This window comes from Camelus bactrianus, chromosome 11, assembly GCF_048773025.1.
Source record: "Camelus bactrianus isolate YW-2024 breed Bactrian camel chromosome 11, ASM4877302v1, whole genome shotgun sequence".
Taxonomy (NCBI): Eukaryota; Metazoa; Chordata; class Mammalia; order Artiodactyla; family Camelidae; genus Camelus; species Camelus bactrianus.
In genome coordinates, this window is record NC_133549.1 from 10,546,275 (window position 1) to 10,563,747 (window position 17,473).

At 39.8% G+C, this 17,473-nt stretch overlaps 1 long non-coding RNA gene and 1 other non-coding gene across 2 annotated transcripts; both read left to right on the forward strand.

The window, feature by feature from the left end:
* The first annotated feature begins 651 nt into the window (after positions 1-651).
* Positions 652-1,623, forward strand: LOC141579026 (uncharacterized). The gene is made up of 2 exons (XR_012509913.1): positions 652-839; positions 993-1,623. It is a non-coding gene; the product is annotated as an uncharacterized LOC141579026 (long non-coding RNA).
* Positions 1,624-16,201: 14,578 nt separating this feature from the next.
* TRNAA-CGC (transfer RNA alanine (anticodon CGC)) lies at positions 16,202-16,274 on the forward strand. The gene has a single exon. It is a non-coding gene; the product is annotated as a tRNA-Ala (tRNA).
* The last annotated feature ends 1,199 nt before the right edge of the window (positions 16,275-17,473 follow it).

The window sequence follows — 17,473 nt, forward strand, 5'->3', positions numbered from 1 at the left end:
GTTTTTTTTTCTCTTTTCCTGCTTTCTTTCTTTCTTTTTTTTAAATTGTATTACAGTCAATTACAATGTGTCAATCTCTGGTGCACAGCACAATGTCTCAGTCATGCATATACATACATATATTCATTTTCATATTTTTTTGTTAAAGGTTATTACAAGATATTGAACATTGTTCCTTGTGCTATGCAGAAGAAACTTTTTTAAAAAATCTATTTTTATATATAGTGGCTAACCTTTGTAAATCTCAAACTCCCAAATTTATCCCTTCCCACCCCCTTTCCCCGGTAACCATAAGATTGTCCATGTAACCTGGTTTTATTCCCTTTTCACAAATACATCAAGGCCAACTTCCCAACCTGTATAAGGACTGTATCTTTTTCAATGCTGTGTCTGAATGCACCATTCTTTAACCCTTTTGATGCGTATTTAACAGTGTTTTGCTATTATTCAAAATGCTGCAGGGGACATCCTTCTACACTTCTCTGATTGGGTCAGATATTTTCCACTTGCTCCTCCAGGTCTAGAGAAAAAAAAAAGTGAAGCTGAGAAATGTTAAGTAACTTATTTGAAATTCTACCTCCCTACAGACAATAGAGTTCATTATAGGCTGTGTCAATACACGTAATTGGATTGTCCGTAGCAATAATTAACTTTGCCATATCACCAAAAGGTCAGCTCAGTGAAACCACCAGCGTGCTTTTCTGATGGAGCTGACAGTGGGGCTTCGCTCGGACCGCGTATTCACAGCCCCAGCCAGATTTGTCAGTGATGTCGCCAGAATCCCGGAGGGTGAGTCAGAGCTTGCATCGGAGTTCATGGAAAATCAGAAGTATCTGGAGGTAAAAGCGCGGGGTGGGAATGCTCACGGCGGGAGTCAGCACAGAGGCACTGCTGTCTCGGCGTGGGGTTTGGGGGGCTGGTCCCTGGCTCTAGTCCTTCTTTGCTGAGCTCACTGCTCTGCCGCTCCCGTTTGCCTCGGCCTCTCCCTGCAGGCGAGGCCCGCTGCTCCCCGTCTCCTTCCCGGAGAGCCCAGGGTCCCTCTCAGGAGCTCCACTCCCCTGGAAGCCCGCGGCGTCCACAGTGGTCTCCTCCTCCTCTTCACCTGCGGGAATGACAAGAGCCAGGACTCAGCTGACGACACGTTTAGAAACTCCACTCCAACTAGCTCAAGTAACCAGCAAACTGGAAGGTGCAGACAGGCTTGGAAAGGCTTGATCCGAGGCCATGACAGGCTCTCCCGCTCTCGCTCCCGCCCTCTCATTTTGCCCCAACGCTCCTCTGGGCTTTACGTGATGGGGATGCTCATGTGCTGGGAAAGCCGCCCCTGGCAGCTCCAGCTTTAGTCTCACTCTGCGGGTCAGAAGGGAGGAAAACCTCCCTTCCACCAGACTCTGAAATCTCTAGGAGACTTGGATGGGTGCTGCCTGGACCACACTGCCCCGCTTCAGTGGGGAAGGGAGAGTGCAGACAAACAGGGTGCCAGTAACTGCCCCCTCTGCAGTGACTGTGGTCCTTTTTTTGTGTTGCTCACCCAGGTCACCTGGACCTCCAACTGCCTGGCACATAACAGGGGCCCCATAAAATGTTTTCTTATGGAATTAAATGGACACTTAATTACCTCCAGCCACCCTGGCTTTCCTGAATATGTACGCATAACCCCTTCCTCTAAGTTAAGCCTGCCTTCCAGAGAGGCCAGGGGCTCTCCTCCATGGGTCTTTATTCTTTTGGGTTTCTGGGTTGCGGGGATATTTGAGGGGGAGGGTTGGGGGACGGTGGTGGCAGTCATAGCAGTTCTGTGACATAAAGGTGCTGTCTGCTTGGGCACGTGTTTGCTGTCCCGTTCTCCAAACACCTCTGGGGAGGTGTCAGGCATCCTCCCCAGAGCCACCTTCCAATGCTGAGCTAACCCCGTGGGTCATGGAGCGTTTGTCCGATGAAGGCTATCGTGGTTCCGTCTCCCTTGTCCTCGCCTCTTCTTTTTCCCTCTCCTCCTGGGGATTTGGCATGGAAGCAGGAGGGGCCCCCCAACCATACCTGCTAATAGCATCGCAGAGCCTTCCCGCCAATCCCAGATGCTAGCCATCGTCACCCAGCCTGTGTCCGAAACCACCAGGGCCACTCTGTTCTTCTTAAGTGTGAGGGCTGTTAGGATTCGGAAAGTCAGAGCTGTCTATGGCTTGTTCTATGAATTTGCTTTTTCTTCTACAAAAAGGAAAAGGAAATTGTTTGTTCCTAAGAACTACGAAGGATGCTGGAGACATTTGGATAAACCTGCTTTTCTGTGAGCTCAAAATGGTAACTTAATCTGACAAACAGGATCATTAATTTATCAAAAGCGATGCATTCCACTTGAGACAAGTTATTAATCTAGAACACCATAGATGGCACCCTTTCTGGTCAGATACATGTAGCTTAGCAAGTTCTAGTAATAAATCACATCTTTACCTCTTGCCAAAAGAAAAGTCTATTTTTTGATATTGTTTAGAGAAGAAAACCACATATTGATTTTTAAATATATGTGAATAACCTAAGTCCCCAAACTCAGCTATGATACAGCAAAGAATAAAAAGAAATAAATGGAAAATAAATGGAAGTCGGCAGGGACAAAGGAAGAAAAGCTCCAGGAAAAAAACCACTAACTTGCTGACAACAAAAAAGTGCATCTCAGATGAAGGTGTTACCAAAAGCATTGTAGACGCCTTCCTTTGGCCCTTAGACGACCCCTTCCTTTGGTGAGTGAAAATGAAGAAACAATTATTACTTTCATTTCCTTCTGGAAAAGAATCAGTGGTTCATGTCCTGTAGTGACTCTAGGTGGGAGAAGGAGGAACACGGCAGGCGTGAGAGATGCTGGGTGCAGACAGAAGCATGAGAAATTTGTTCTCGGTGATATTAGTGGGGTCCCCAGTTCCTCTCCCAGCTGGGCGCAGGAGGTGACTTTTACGGCACCCAGATACCATTCTCCTGGGAAGAATTAAAGAAGGACACGCCTCTGGCTTCATCGCTCGTGCCAGGGTGGACAGAGACACAGAGCATTTTCTAGACAGCTAGCGGGGCTTTGCAGCTGTGAACCCAGCAGTTCTCCCAGAGCCTAATCATAAAGGTTCTCAGGAGTAGTGCGTGATTATAAACGACTGCCAGATAGAAGGGAAGATTTTGAGACGTGGCTGCATCCGTGTCTCCTACTATTACTCCTTTCTCTTTTTCCTCTCCCTTCTTTTCCATCATATGACTTCTCTCACCATCAGCCCTCCCAGATCGTGACTGAACACGCCTACAACAAAGAGTAGTTCACTTTGCCATCATTTTTGCTGAGCAAGGACTCTGGCACCAGACCCCCTGATCCCTATTCTGGCTCTGCCATTTACTAGCTGTGTGACCTTGGGCAAGTCACTTACTCTCTCTGTGCCTCATTTTCCTCATCTGAAAAGGGGGGTAATAGTAATAACGTAGCTTCTGAACAGTGCCGCTCTGAAGAGCCAGTTAATAAGTGAAATGTGCTTGGGGTGGGGCTGGGAATATAATGAGTCATTTAAGTACCTGATAAATAAAGTCAAGAGGAAGTTCACCTTCAAAAATAACTTAAAAGAATTTCAGATAACATGTCTGTGGTACAGAAGTCAGAAAACGTGTAAGCAAGAACAGGGGTCCTGCCCTGGGCTGAGGTTCCCAAGGTGCCCAGGGAGCTGCAGGAAGGAAGCTGTAAGCTCACAGTCGCACCCCAAGCCTCACAGACCCGGCAAATATGCGTCCCAAATGCATTCTCACTTCAGGTGCTGTGGGGCTCGTCCACCCAGCGGGAGAGGGTCCCTGTCTCTCTGTCTCTCTCCTGGTGCAGGAATTTCTCAGGGTAGGTCTACTGGTCTTTGTTCTCTATTCTGTTTCCTTTCTTTTTCTTTTAATTCTTAACACAGGCTTTGATGCATTTAATTAATTTTTTTTGTAGCTAGAGTTGCATAATTTTTTTTTAATATGCATCGCATTATGATACTGACTAGCAGAGCACAGCCTTTAAAAAACAGGGGACCTGGGAACCAAAGCGAGCTTGTCAAACAGCCACCCAGTCCGCTGGGGAGGAGAAGAACAAGGCCTGAGTTTTGGGGTCCTGGGCAGCTGCGAGTCCAGGAGGGCAGGGAGGAGGAGGGCTACTAGGTGGCTGTCTGGTGAGGGTGGGGAGGGCTGGGGATGGACATTATTGGGGGCACGGTTAGAGCAGAGGATTAAAAACTCCTTGCAGTGGAATGGGGAGTGTGTCCCCGTGTCTGCTGCACAACCCCGGGGCTGTGAGAGCTCCAACCGCAGGCTTGCGAGAAATCCTCCAACCCAAGGGCAGAAGTGGACGGAATGACTCTGCGACCGAGACTCTGGCTTCTCCGCATGCAGGGGTGACACTGTGCTGCTGGCTGAAGAAGCAAGCATGGAGTCTGGGCAGTGGGGCACAAGGGACCTTGCTGGAGGTGACCCCAGGGACAGTGAGGGGAAGGTGAGGGAGTGACAGAGGAGGGCGTGCCTGTGTGGGGCAACACTCCAGGGATCCAGGAGCTGGGCCAGCGAGATGCCACTTCTGTGACCCTGTGGAAAAGGTGGGTGAGGGTCTATCTGAAATTTTTGTTTTCAAAAAAAATTTTGGGGGTGGTTGGAGGTAATTAGGTTTGTTTATTTATTTAGTATTATTTTTAATGGAGGTACCAGGAATTGAACTCAGGACCTCCGGCATGCTAAGCACTGCATTCTTTTTCTTTTTCTTTCTTTTCCTTTTCCTTTTTCTTCTTCTTTTCCTTTTTCTTTTTCTTCTTCTTCTTCTTTTTCTTTTTCTTTCTTTCTTTTTCTTTTTCTCCTGTCGGTAAGTGATCTGAGGATCCTTGCCAGACTGACTTGTCCTGCACTCTGCTGGGGAACTGCACACTTCAGGACACTAGGAAAACCCTTAGCACCTGAACCGTGGGAGAGTGATCTTTGAATGAATGGAAGAGTGGGCGATATGAATTTATCCAATTCCTGCACCCCAGAGAGTAACAAGGGGGGAAAAAGGTGTAAAGCTATATTCTGATACAAGCACGCGTAAACAAGTCTATCCCTGAAACGTCTGTAAAGCAAGTTGTGAATGAGGAGGGAGGTCAGGAGCGCGCGGACTGAGCTCAGGTTCCCACAGCCTGAGGATGGAAAGCGCAGAAGGAAGCATCAGAGGCTGTGGATATGCGACGGTGTAATTTATCCGCTAACTCAATACAATTCTAAGAGTATATTGTAATGATGAAAATTATTGACTGAAAATTTGGTTTCTTACATTGATGGATATACGATACAGTTCTATTTCAAAAATGCTTTTTATAAGAAAACTCTTCTTTAAAAAACACTTCTTGAAAAATAAAAATGTACATTGAAGAAAAAATTAAAAAGAATTTCTCTATGCTGATTTGAACATTAAAAATCATAGAAGCAGAATAATTATCCTTGGCACATAGTCACCTGCTTTAATCAGTTTCTTAACTGCATCTATCTGTGTCACTTACTTTCTGAAGATTCTTTGCTTTTTTTTTTTTTTTTTTAGTGTGGTCTTATTATTTTAAATCTTTCTGCAATATTGCTTACTATCTTTAAACTTGTTTTTTTTGTTTGTTTGTTTGTTTGTTTTAATAGAAGTACTGGGGATTGAACTCAGGACCTTGTGCATGCTAAGCATGTGCTCTACCACTGAGCTATGCCCTCCCCACCTCTTTAAACTTGTATTTGAAGGTCAATTAATTCTAAATATTGACATCCTTCATTGACACTTTTCTATAGATAATAAAATTTTTAATTAAGAAAATACTCTATACAGCTGCTTATGTCTTTGGTAAGCTCAGATCATTTTCTGCTAAATGGAGAATATTTTCAATTCTAATTCCTTTTGCATTGAATATGTAAATACATCAGCCAAATATTCACACAGGTGCTTTTTCTGCCTCTATTTGGAGTGATTTTCTTTGACAACATTTTTCCAAGACCAGATTTGCCAAGTAAGTTACCTCTGCTATGATTCTTCTATGTTTTGCCAAATTTAGTTGCTACAAAAATCATAGCCTTTCTCAGTTTCATTCCGTTCCAGTAAAATGAAAATTATCTAGTTAAAAATAAGAGCTCCATGAAAAGGCTCCAAATATTCCAAAACTCAAGCAAATCTCATGCCTTGTTTGAGTTCTTATCATTTAATTTATTTAAAGCCTCCATTGTTTCTGGGAAGATAGATTTATTGTCTTCCTTTTTGCAAGTCTTCTTTTGATTAAATGCAGTTTTCTGAAAATATCAAAAGCTCTAAAAGAAGTTTTTGGTGCTCTGTGCATTGATTTCTGGGAGTAAAGATTTCCAAGTGATTTTGAAAAAAAAAGAAGAATCTCAAATTTAGAGACTTACAGAAGACTTCAGTATCATTGCCAAACATTTAGATGAACTTACAAATTAATTCTTAAAATGTTTAACTATTTCCAATATCTGATTAATGATGGCCAATAAAGAGAGAAAGTTCATACTGACCTGCTGAATTATTTTTTAATCTACATCATCTTTGTACAATTAAATTTTATAATTGAGTTGCTCTGTATAGATAAATATCATATACAAATAACACTTTGTCGACTGAAATAAATGCATAGCCTAAAAGTTGAGAGCTGTGTTTTATTTAGCAGACATTTCTGAAGACTAGAGTCTGGGATGACAGCCTCTCAGATCACTCTGAGGGACTGCTCTGAAAAGGTAGGGGAGGAGCCAGGATATATAGGAGTTTTACAACAAAGAACGCGTAGTTGGAACATTAAAAGATTACTTGTTAACTGAAGAAAACCAGACATCTCAAGTTAAAGAATTTAGAGCTTTTTTATGTATGGGAGGGAGCAAATGTTTGGGCTCATTGAAATCATTCCTTTGACAAGCACCCAGCTATCTAGGGCCAGTGTCCTGTCCTTTCTTATTCTGTGTCCCCTCAGGGTGCACCATGTGAGTGGCTGCAGAGGCCGGGCTGCAGGCTGGTCTTCACTGGGGTGGGAGGGGGGAGGGGGGAGGTCATAGAAACGGCTGATGACTTGATGGCTTCAGCATTCTTTGTTCACTGGTATGGTTTGCAGTATTTTTTGTTCACAACTTATATGTGGAATCTAAAACAAATGGCACAAATGAACTTATTTTCAAAAAAAACAAACTCACAGACATACAAAATAAACTTATGGTTACCAAAGGGGAAAGGATGGGGAGGGATAAACTAGGAGTTTGGAATTAGCAGATACAAACTATACAAACTACTATAAACAGAATAGAAACAACAAGGTCCTTCTGTATAGCACAGGGACTGGTAATGATGAAAAAAATATATATATATATATAACTAAATCACTATGCTGTACACAAAAACTGACACAACATTGTAAACCAACTATACTTCAATTAAAAAAACAAACTAACTAACTAAAAGGATGGGAAAATATTGCATGCAAATGGAACCAAAAGAGAGCCAAGGGTATCTATACTTATATTATACAAAAGAGACTATAAGTCAGAAACTGTAACAAGAGATAGAGAAGGTCATTATATGATGATAAAGTAGTCAATTCATCAAAAGGATATAACAATTATAAATATATATGCAGTCAACATCAGAATACCAAAAATACTAAGCAAATAATAACAGGTGTGAAGGGAGAAGGAGAAAATAATACAGTTACAGCAGGAGACCTCAATAACTCACATTCAACAATGAACAGACAATTCAGACAGAATTATTGGACTTGAACTATACTTTAGATCAAATTGACAACAGACATACACAAAACATTCCATCCAACAGAAGCAGAAACACTCTTCTCAAGTGCACATGAAACATTCCCCAGGTTAGATCACATGCTAGGTCACAAAACAAGTCTGAGAAATTTTTAAGAAAATTGAAATCATACTAAATATCTTTTTCAACCACAAAGATATGAAGCTACAAATTAATAATAGGAAGAACACTGGAAAATTCACTAATATGTGCAAATTAAACAGCACTCTTGAATAGACAATGAGTAAAAAAAGAAATCAAAAGAGAAATAAAAATATGATATTCCCCTTTCATCCATGGGGGAATCTCCAAGACCCCTAGTAGATGCTTGAAACTGTGCAGAGTACTTAACCTTATATATCCCATGTTTTTCTTATACTCCTACCTATAATTAATTTATAAATTAGGCACAGTAAGACGTTAACAACAGTAACCAATAATAAAAACAATTATAACAATTTGATGTATTAAAAGTTATGTGAATGTGGTCTCCCCCATCTCTAAAAATATCTTTTTACACAACTTTAATGCCTTTTCCCTTTAACTAAGCACTTTTCCTGCACTGTGGCAGTTAACTTTTGCAGGTTTAGATATGACAGCAAAACTAGCATGAATTTCTTTCTTTTTTCTTCACAGTCTCACGATAGAAGATTCATTCTTACCGTAGATCTTAGCAATCTCAGCATGCAATTCTTTTTCTTTCCTTATTATGTTGAAAACTTTTGCCTTTTCATTTCAAGGAAGTACTTTATGACTTCTCTTCTCTCTTCTTTATATCCAAATTGTCAGCATCACTACTCTTGTGCTTTGGGGACATCTTTAAGTAAAATAAGGGTGACTTGAACACAAATACTGCAATATTGCAACAGTCGATCTGCTAACCAAAATGGCTACAAAGTGACTAACAGAAGGGATATGCTGAAAAACTGGGTGATTCCTGTCCCGGACAAGACAGAGCAGAACATTGCAAAATTTCATCTCACTACTAATAACAAGACACAATTTAAAACTTATGAATGATTTATTTCTGGAATTTTTCTCTTAAAATTTTCAGACCATGTTTGACTGTGGGTAACTGAAACTGTGGAAAGTAAATCCACATATAAGGGGGAACTAGTGTATCTTAAACAAACAAAAATACAAGCACAACATGCCAAAATTTATGGGATGCAGCAAAAGCAGTCTAAGAGGGAAGTTTATTACAATAAGTGCCTACATTGAAAAAAAGAAAGGAGAGGGGAGGTAAAACTCAAGTGGTAGAGTGTGGGCTTAGCATGCATGAGGTCCTGGGTTCAATCTCTAGTACCTCCTCTAAAAATAAATAGATAAGTAAGATAAATAAATAAAGCAAATTACCCCCCCAAAATAAATAAAAATAAAAATATTTTTTAAAATTAAAAAAAAAAAATCAGAGCACTGCTAGGGTGTGTGTAGGTGTGTGTGTGTGTGTGTGTGTGTGTATGCACACACAAGCACACATATTAAACACTTAGGGGGAGGTCATAGCTCAGTGGTAGAGCACATGCTTAGCATGCATGAGGTCCTGGGTGCAATCCCCAGTACATCCTCCAAAAATAAATAAAATAAACCTAATTACCTTACCCCTCAAAAATTTTTTTAAAAGGACAACCTCAAATAAACAGCCCAACTGTACACCTGAAGGCACTAGAAAAACTAGAACAAACTAAGCCCAAAGTTAGCAAAAAGAAGGAAATAATTAAGATTGGAGCAGGAACAAATGAAATAGAGGCAAGAAAAAATAGAAAAAAAATGAATGAAAATAAGCTGTTTTTTTTTTAAAGAGATCAACAAAATCAACAAATCTTTAACTAGAATACGAAAAAGGGGAAAGATGCAAATAGATAAAATCAGAAATGAAAGAGGAGACTTTATAACTGAACCACAGAAATACAACGGATCATAAGAGACCCCTATGAACAATTCTATGCCAAAAATTGGATAATCTATGTGAAATGGATATATCCCTGGAAACATACAACCTACCAAGACCGAATCATGAATAGAAAATCTGAACAGGCCATTAATGAGTAAAGAGGTTGAATCAATAATCAAGAACCTCCCAACAAAAAAAAAGTCCAGAACCAGCTTGTTTCCTGGTGAATTCTACCAAACATTTAAAGAATTAATTCCATTCCTTCTCAGCCTCTTTCAAAAAATAGAAGAAGAGGGAACACTTGTAGAATGAACAGTTCATTCTACAAGGCCAGCATTACCCTGACACCATGCCAGATAAAGACAGTACAAGAAAAGAAAACTATGGGGCAATGTCCCTGATGAATATAGATGCAAAAATTCTCAACAAAACACTAGCAAACTGAATTCAACCACACATTAAAAGGATCATACGCCATGATCAAGTGGGATTCATCCCTGGGATGCAAGGATGGCTCAACAGTGCACATCAATAAACAAGACACACCACATTAATAGAAGGAAAGATAAACATTACATGATAATTTCAATAGACACAGGAAAAGCTTTTTACAAAATTCAACATCCAAAAAGTCTCAACAAAGTGGGTGTGGAGGGAACATACCTCAACATTATAAAGACCATATGTGACAAACGTAGGCAGCATTAGGCTTAATGGTGAGAAGCTGAAAGAACTTTCTCTAAGATCAGGAACAGGACACAGATGCCAATTCTTGTCACTTTTATTCAATATTGTATTGGAAATCCTAGCCACAGCAACGAGATAAGAGGAAGATAAAAGAAATCCAAACTGGAAAGAAAGAAGTAAAACTGTCATAGTTTGTAGATGACATGATAGAAAATCCTAAAGATGTGACCAAAAACTATTAGAACTAATAAATGAATGCAGTCAAGTTGCAGGATACACAATTAATACTCAGAAATATATGGTGTTTCTATACACTAATAACAAACTCTCAGAAAGAGAAACTAAGAAAACAAATAAGACCTAAATAACAGATTACAGAGTTAATGGATTGGAAGGTTTGATATTGTCAAGATATAAACCCTCCCCAAACAGATTAGTCAATTCAATGAGATTCCGAACAAAATCTTTACAGTCTGCTCTGCTGCTCCATCTTGTTATAATTAATCTAAAATTATAGATTAATTACAATGGGCCAAAACAAAGTAGATGAATTTGTTCTATCAGATGTTTAAGACTTATCACAAGGCTATAATATTTAGGAAAGTGTGATACTGGTTCAGAGATAGACATATAGCCCATTGAGATGGAAAAGAGAACCCAGTAACTTCCCAACTTACATATGGACACTTGATTTATGACAATCTTGGCACTGCAGAGGAATGGGAAAGTGCAGTGTCTTTAATAAATGGGAACAGGATAGCTGAATATCCATTTGGGAAAAGGACTCCTTCCATAAAACATAAATAGAAATTAATTCCATTTCAGTGGTATCTCTAAATGTGAAAAACAAAAAACAAGGCTTTTAGAAAATAATCTATGAAGATCGTTTCATGAATTCACAGTAGGGAAAACTTAAGACACTAAAAGCACTAGCCACGAAGGAAAAGACTGATAAATTGGATTTCATTATATTTAAGAACTTCTGTTCATTAGCAGACACCATGAAAAGACTAAAAATGCAAGCCACAAAATGTGAAGATATTTCAATACTAATGTAACCAATAAAGAGCATATATCTAAAAGACGTAAATTATTTCTATATACTGGTAAGAAAAAGACATATCACCTACTAAAAGAAACAAGCAGGTGACTTGAAAGGGCAAGTCACAAAAGAGACTATCTGAATGGCAGATAAGCTTATCTTCAACCTCACTGGTAATCAAGGAAATGCAGTTGAAATGTACAATAATATACTTCTAATCACACTCCCAAATGCCTAAAATTAAAAAGAGATAACACTGATGTTAATGAGGATGTGGGAAGCATCAGGCACCCCTGCGACTGCTAGTGAGAGTGTAAGTCAGCACAGCTTTGGAAAACAAATCATTATCTATAAAAGCTGAATATATGCATGGCTTTGACCTGGCATTTTCACCCCTAGTTATATATGCAACAGAAATGCATGCAGAGTCACAGCAAGAGACTGCACAGAAATGTTCATAGCATTATGCTTATAATAGCCCCAAACTGGAAACAATCAAAATGGACATCAAGAGTAGATGAACAGACAAGAGATCGGATGAATATTCCTACCACAAAATGTATTCATAGTACAGCAGTGAAACGAACAAATCACAGCTACATGAGACGTGAGGAAATCTCACAAGCAAGGTGGGGCATAAGAACTCAGATACAAGTGAGTAAAACTGCATCATTCTATTTATGCAGTTGAACAAATAGGAAATATAAAAATAGTGTTAGGAGTGAGGATAGTGGTTAGATTTGGAGGAAGAATACAATGATTGGACCAAGGCATGGAGGGTGATTCTGGGTGCTGCAATGTTCTTGTTCTTGACCTGGATCAGGTTACACTGTTGCTTGCTTTGTGGTGATTTACTGTGCTGTACAATGTTTGTTGTGTGCACCTTTCAGAATGGCAATAAACATATATCTTGGGTTGGGTTTTTTTTTTAAGGCATTGGATGTAAGGGCAGAAAAAGAAAGTGGATAACTCCCTATCATTTCCAGTTTCCAATCACAATCAGATAGCTCCAGGATGTCTGAATAAAGGCAAAGAGGTGCTCCCTTTGAGAACAGGCTGACCATGAATACCCTTTCTATGCTTATTTTTGGAAGATTACAAAATAACACAAGCTCATTATAGAAGATTAGACATGTATAGTAAAATTTGAAAAAGCAGTAATTTTAGTGTCTTATCAACCAGAAGCCATCACTGCTCACAATTTGATTATTTCCTTTTAGATTTTTTCTTTGCATTTTTCTATACTTGTCATCCTATAATAGTTTAAAAAATCAACCTTTTTTCTTTCCTTTGTGAACTGAATACTTTATTCAAAATATATACACATAGCCGAGAATAAATTGTAGCTTCTCCAGAGGTACTCTTTTTTTTAACATTTTTTATTGATTTATAATCATTTTACAATGTTGTGTCAAATTCCAGTGTAGAGCACAATTTTTCAGTTATACATGAACAGATATATATTCATTGTCACATTTTTTTCTCTGTGAGCTACCATAAGATCTTGTGTATATTTCCCTGTGCTTTATAGTATAATCTTGTTTATCTATTCTACAATTTTGAAATCCCGTCTATCCCTTCCCACCCTCCACCCCCTTGGCAACCACAAGTTTGTATTCTATGTCTATGAGTCTATTTCTGTTTTGTATTTATGCTTTGTTTTTCTTGTTTTTGTTTTTTAGATTCCACATATGAGCGATCTCATATGGTATTTTTCTTTCTCTTTCTGGCTTACTTCACTTAGAATGACATTCTCCAGGAGCATCCATGTTGCTGCAAATGGCGTTATGTTGTCAGTTTTTATGGCTGAATAGTATTCCATTGTATAAATATACCACTTCTTCTTTATCCAGTCATCCATTGATGGACATTTAGGCTGTTTCCATGTTTTGGCTATTGTAAATAGTGCTGCTATGAACATTGGGGTGCAGGTGTTATCCTGAAGTAGGGTTCCTTCTGGATATAAGCCCAGGAGTGGGATTCCTTGGTCATATGGTAAGTCTATTCCTAGTCATTTGAGTAATCTCCATACTGTTTTGCACAGTGGCTGCACCAAACTGCATTCCCACCAGCAGTGTAGGAGGGTTCCCCTTTCTCCACAGCCTCTCCAGCATTTGTCATTTGTGGATTTTTAAATGATGGCCATTCTGACTGGTGTGAGGTGATACGTCATTGTAGTTTTGATTTGCATTTCTCTGATAACTAGTGATATTGAGCATTTTTCCATGTGCCTATTGATCATTTGTATTTCTTTCTTGGAGAATTGCTTGTTCAGGTCTTTGCCCATCTTTGGATTGGGTTGTTTGGTTGTTTCTTATTAAGTCTTATGAGCTGCTTATATATTCTGGAGATCAAGCCTTTGTCGGTTTTATTTGCAAAGATTTTCTCCCATTCCGTAGGTTGTCTTTTTGTTTTACTTATGGTTTCCTTTGCTGTACAGAAGCTTGTAAGTTTCATTAGGTCCCATTTGTTTATTCTTGCTTTTATTTCTTCTAGGAGAAAATTTTTGAGATGTAGGTCAGATAATGTTTTGCCTATATTTTACTCTAGGAGGTTTATTGTATCTTGTCTTATGTTTAAGTCTTTGATCCATTTTGAGTTGATTTTTGTGTATGGCGTAAGGGAGTGTTCCAGCTTCACTCCTTTACATGCTGCTGTCCAGTTTTCCCAACACCATTTGCTGAAAAGACTGTCTTTATTCCATTGTATATTCTTGCCTCCTTTGTCGAAGATTAGTTGACCGGAAGTTTGTGGGTTCATTTCTGGGCTCTCTATTCTGTTCCATTGGTCTATATGTCTGTTTCTGTACCAATACCATGCTGTCTTGATGACTGTAGCTCTATAGTATTGTCTGAAGTCTGGGAGAGTTATTCCTCCAGCCTCTTTCTTTCTCTTCAGTAATGCTTTGGCAATTCTAGGTCTTTGATGGTTCCATATAAATTTTGTTATGATTTGTTCTGGTTCTGTGAAATATGTCCTGGGTAATTGGATAGGGATTGCATTAAATCTGTAGATTGCCTTGGGCAGTGTGACCATTTTAACAATAATTATTCTTCCAATCCAAGAGCATGGGATATATTTCCTTTTTTTAAAAATCTTCTTTAATTTCCTTCATCAATGGTTTATAGTTTTCTGTGTATAATCCTTTCACTTCCTTGGTTAGATTTATTCCTAGGTATTTTATTACTTTGGGTGCTATTTTAAAGGTGATTGTTTCTTTACTTTCTTTTTCTATTGATTCATAGTTAGTGTAAAGAAATGCAACTGATTTTTGAACATTAATCTTGTAACCTGCTACCTTGCTGAATTCTTCAATCAGCTCTAGTAGTTTTTGTGTGGACCTCTTAGGGTTTTCTATATATAGTAACATGTCATTGGCATATAGTGACACTTTTACCTCTTCTTTTCCAGTTTGGATCCCTTTTATTTCTCTCTCTTGCCTGACTGCTGTGGCTAGGACTTCCAGGACTATGTTGAATAGGAGTGGTGATAGTGGGCATCCTTGTCTTGTCCCAGATTTTAGTGGGAAGCTTTTGACTTTTTCACCATTGAGTGCTATGCTGGCTGTAGGTTTGTCGTATATAGCTTTTATTATGTTGAGATATGTTCCCAAAAATCAACCTTCTTAAAATCAAATGGTTTCTTTAAGAATTTCACATGTTTAATGGATGGACCTACAGATTATCATACTAAGTGAAGTAGGTCAGACAGAAAAAGACAAATATATGGCATCACTTATATGTGGAATCTAAAAAAAATGATACAAATGACTTATTTACAAAACAGAAATAGACTCACAGACATAGAAAACAAATTTATAGTTATGAAAGGGAAAAGGCAGGGAAGGATAAATTAGGAGTTTGGGATTAACAGATTATACACTACTATATACAAAATAGATAAACAACAAGGACTTACTGTACAGCATAGGGAACTGTATTCAATATCTTGTGATAACCTATCATGGAAAAGAATCTGAAAAAGAATATATATATATATATATATATATATATATATATATATATATATATATCTGAATCACTTTGCTGAACACCTGAAACTAACACAACATTGTAAATCAACTATACTTCAATTTAAAATAAAGAACTTCACATGTTTAAAAGTTCTTTGCAAGTATCCTTTCTGGGACACACAATATTAAAGCATAAGTAAAGGAATCCTTAGGAACCTCAGATGACACCACGTGATCCAGTTTAACCATTTCCTGACAGGAGTCTGGACACCATCCCTTCTTTAGCTCCTTTCCATTTGCCAGTAGTTTGCATTTAAGTCTCTCCTTAACTCCTTCACGTCGAAAGGGCTCCAGACAATTTTTTCCTTCTGGGTAACTTTCACATTGGCTTTTTTTTCAGTTCCGCAGTCCAAGGATGGCACCCTACGGTGTGCTGAGCGTTGAGGCGATGGTGAGTGTGTGAAGGGAGGGCCCCTTTCTTTAAGTTCTCAGGGAGCAGGGGGAGGCATGCAGGGAGAGAAAGGCCCTGGGTACTGCGGGGCATCGCTAGTGCTAAGTGTGAGTGCCAACCAAGGGAGGAGAGGGCAACATGGGCGCCAGGGCACAAAGTTGGGGCAAGAGCTGCTGCCTACCTGCCCTGTGCGCTTTTTCTCTAGTTAATCATGTGTTTCAAGAGCTATGAATCAGCCTGAAACCGAGACCCCTAGGAGCTCAGGAAGAAGTAGGTATCACCCTAGGATTCAGTTAGGAAAAGCAATTTCCTCTCTGCCACTACTTACACGACCACCTAATATAGTTGAAAATATTTCTTGGTGGGGAGGGGGTAGCTCAGTGGTAGAGCACGTGCTTCGCACGCACGAGGTCCTGGGTGCAACCCCTAGTCCCTCCATTAAAATAAGTAAATAAAAACCTAATCATCTCCCTCCTCCCCAAAAATATATTTCTTGTTTCCTTCTGGAAAACTTCTTATACTTTTTCTTAAAATAAGGAGAAATTCCTACTTATATGACCTCATAATACATTTTAAAATATTATTTCCTGTATCCTTACAGACAACCTCCTATTTTTTTTTTTCAAAAAAGGGGAAATTCACAAGTAAAAGAGGATTGCGTGGGTGTTGTCCTGCCTCAGATTTCACTTCAAATGGATGCTGCTCACTGGTCCTCGTGAGACAGGAAGGCAGCCTTTGGACTTTGCCGTGGGGAGGATGATGTGAAAATGACCTCCCGAGTGATGCCCCGGACTCACCTGGAGCGCTTTTAGAAGGAAACAAACTGAAGCATGAAGGCCCAATCATGCTGATGTGCCGGAAGAGATGACGGGTTTTGTAGAGACGACAGCTCTTTTATTCATGGATGTTCCACAAAATAGGGGGTGATACGTACTTCACTTCTAGGAAGGAGAAAGACTTACCAACAGAAGCTACATCCTCAACACATCTCTGAGAGGTGGGGTCATATTTCACATCGATTTCTCTGAATACTTTGAAGAGGCTAATTAATTAATTACTCCATGTATTTGGTAAAAGCTTGCCTGGGGCCAGGCACTGGAGATGCCAGCAAGGTCCTCCTTCATGGAACCTATGTTCTCGTGGACAACATGGGATCCAGCACAAAGGATCCAGAGAGATTCGCCAGGAGGAGGGGCTAGAGAGGAGCTGGGGTGGGGAAGCTGCCCTAGCATGCTGCCCTGGAGGCATCTACCTGCGGAGGTGAAGACTGAAAAGATACTGGGGAAACTGGGTGACTTCTCTAGTTCTGTGAGTTTGCTGGAGCTGCCATGACAAGGCACTACAGGCAAGGTGGCTTCAACCTGCAAGGCGGCTCCATGGTTCTGGAGGCTGGACGTCCAAGATCAAGGTGTCGGCGGGGGTGGTTCCTTCTGAGGCCGCTCTCCCTGGCTTGTCCGTGGCTGACTTCTCCCTGTGTCTTCACATGTTCTTTCCTCTGTGCTTGTCTGGGTCCTAATCTCTGATTCTTATAAGGACACCAGTCCCACTGGGTTAGGGCTCACCCTAAAGACCTCACGTTAGCTTAATTGCTTTTGCAAAGGCCTTATTTCCAAATACAGTCGCAGTCTGAGGTACTG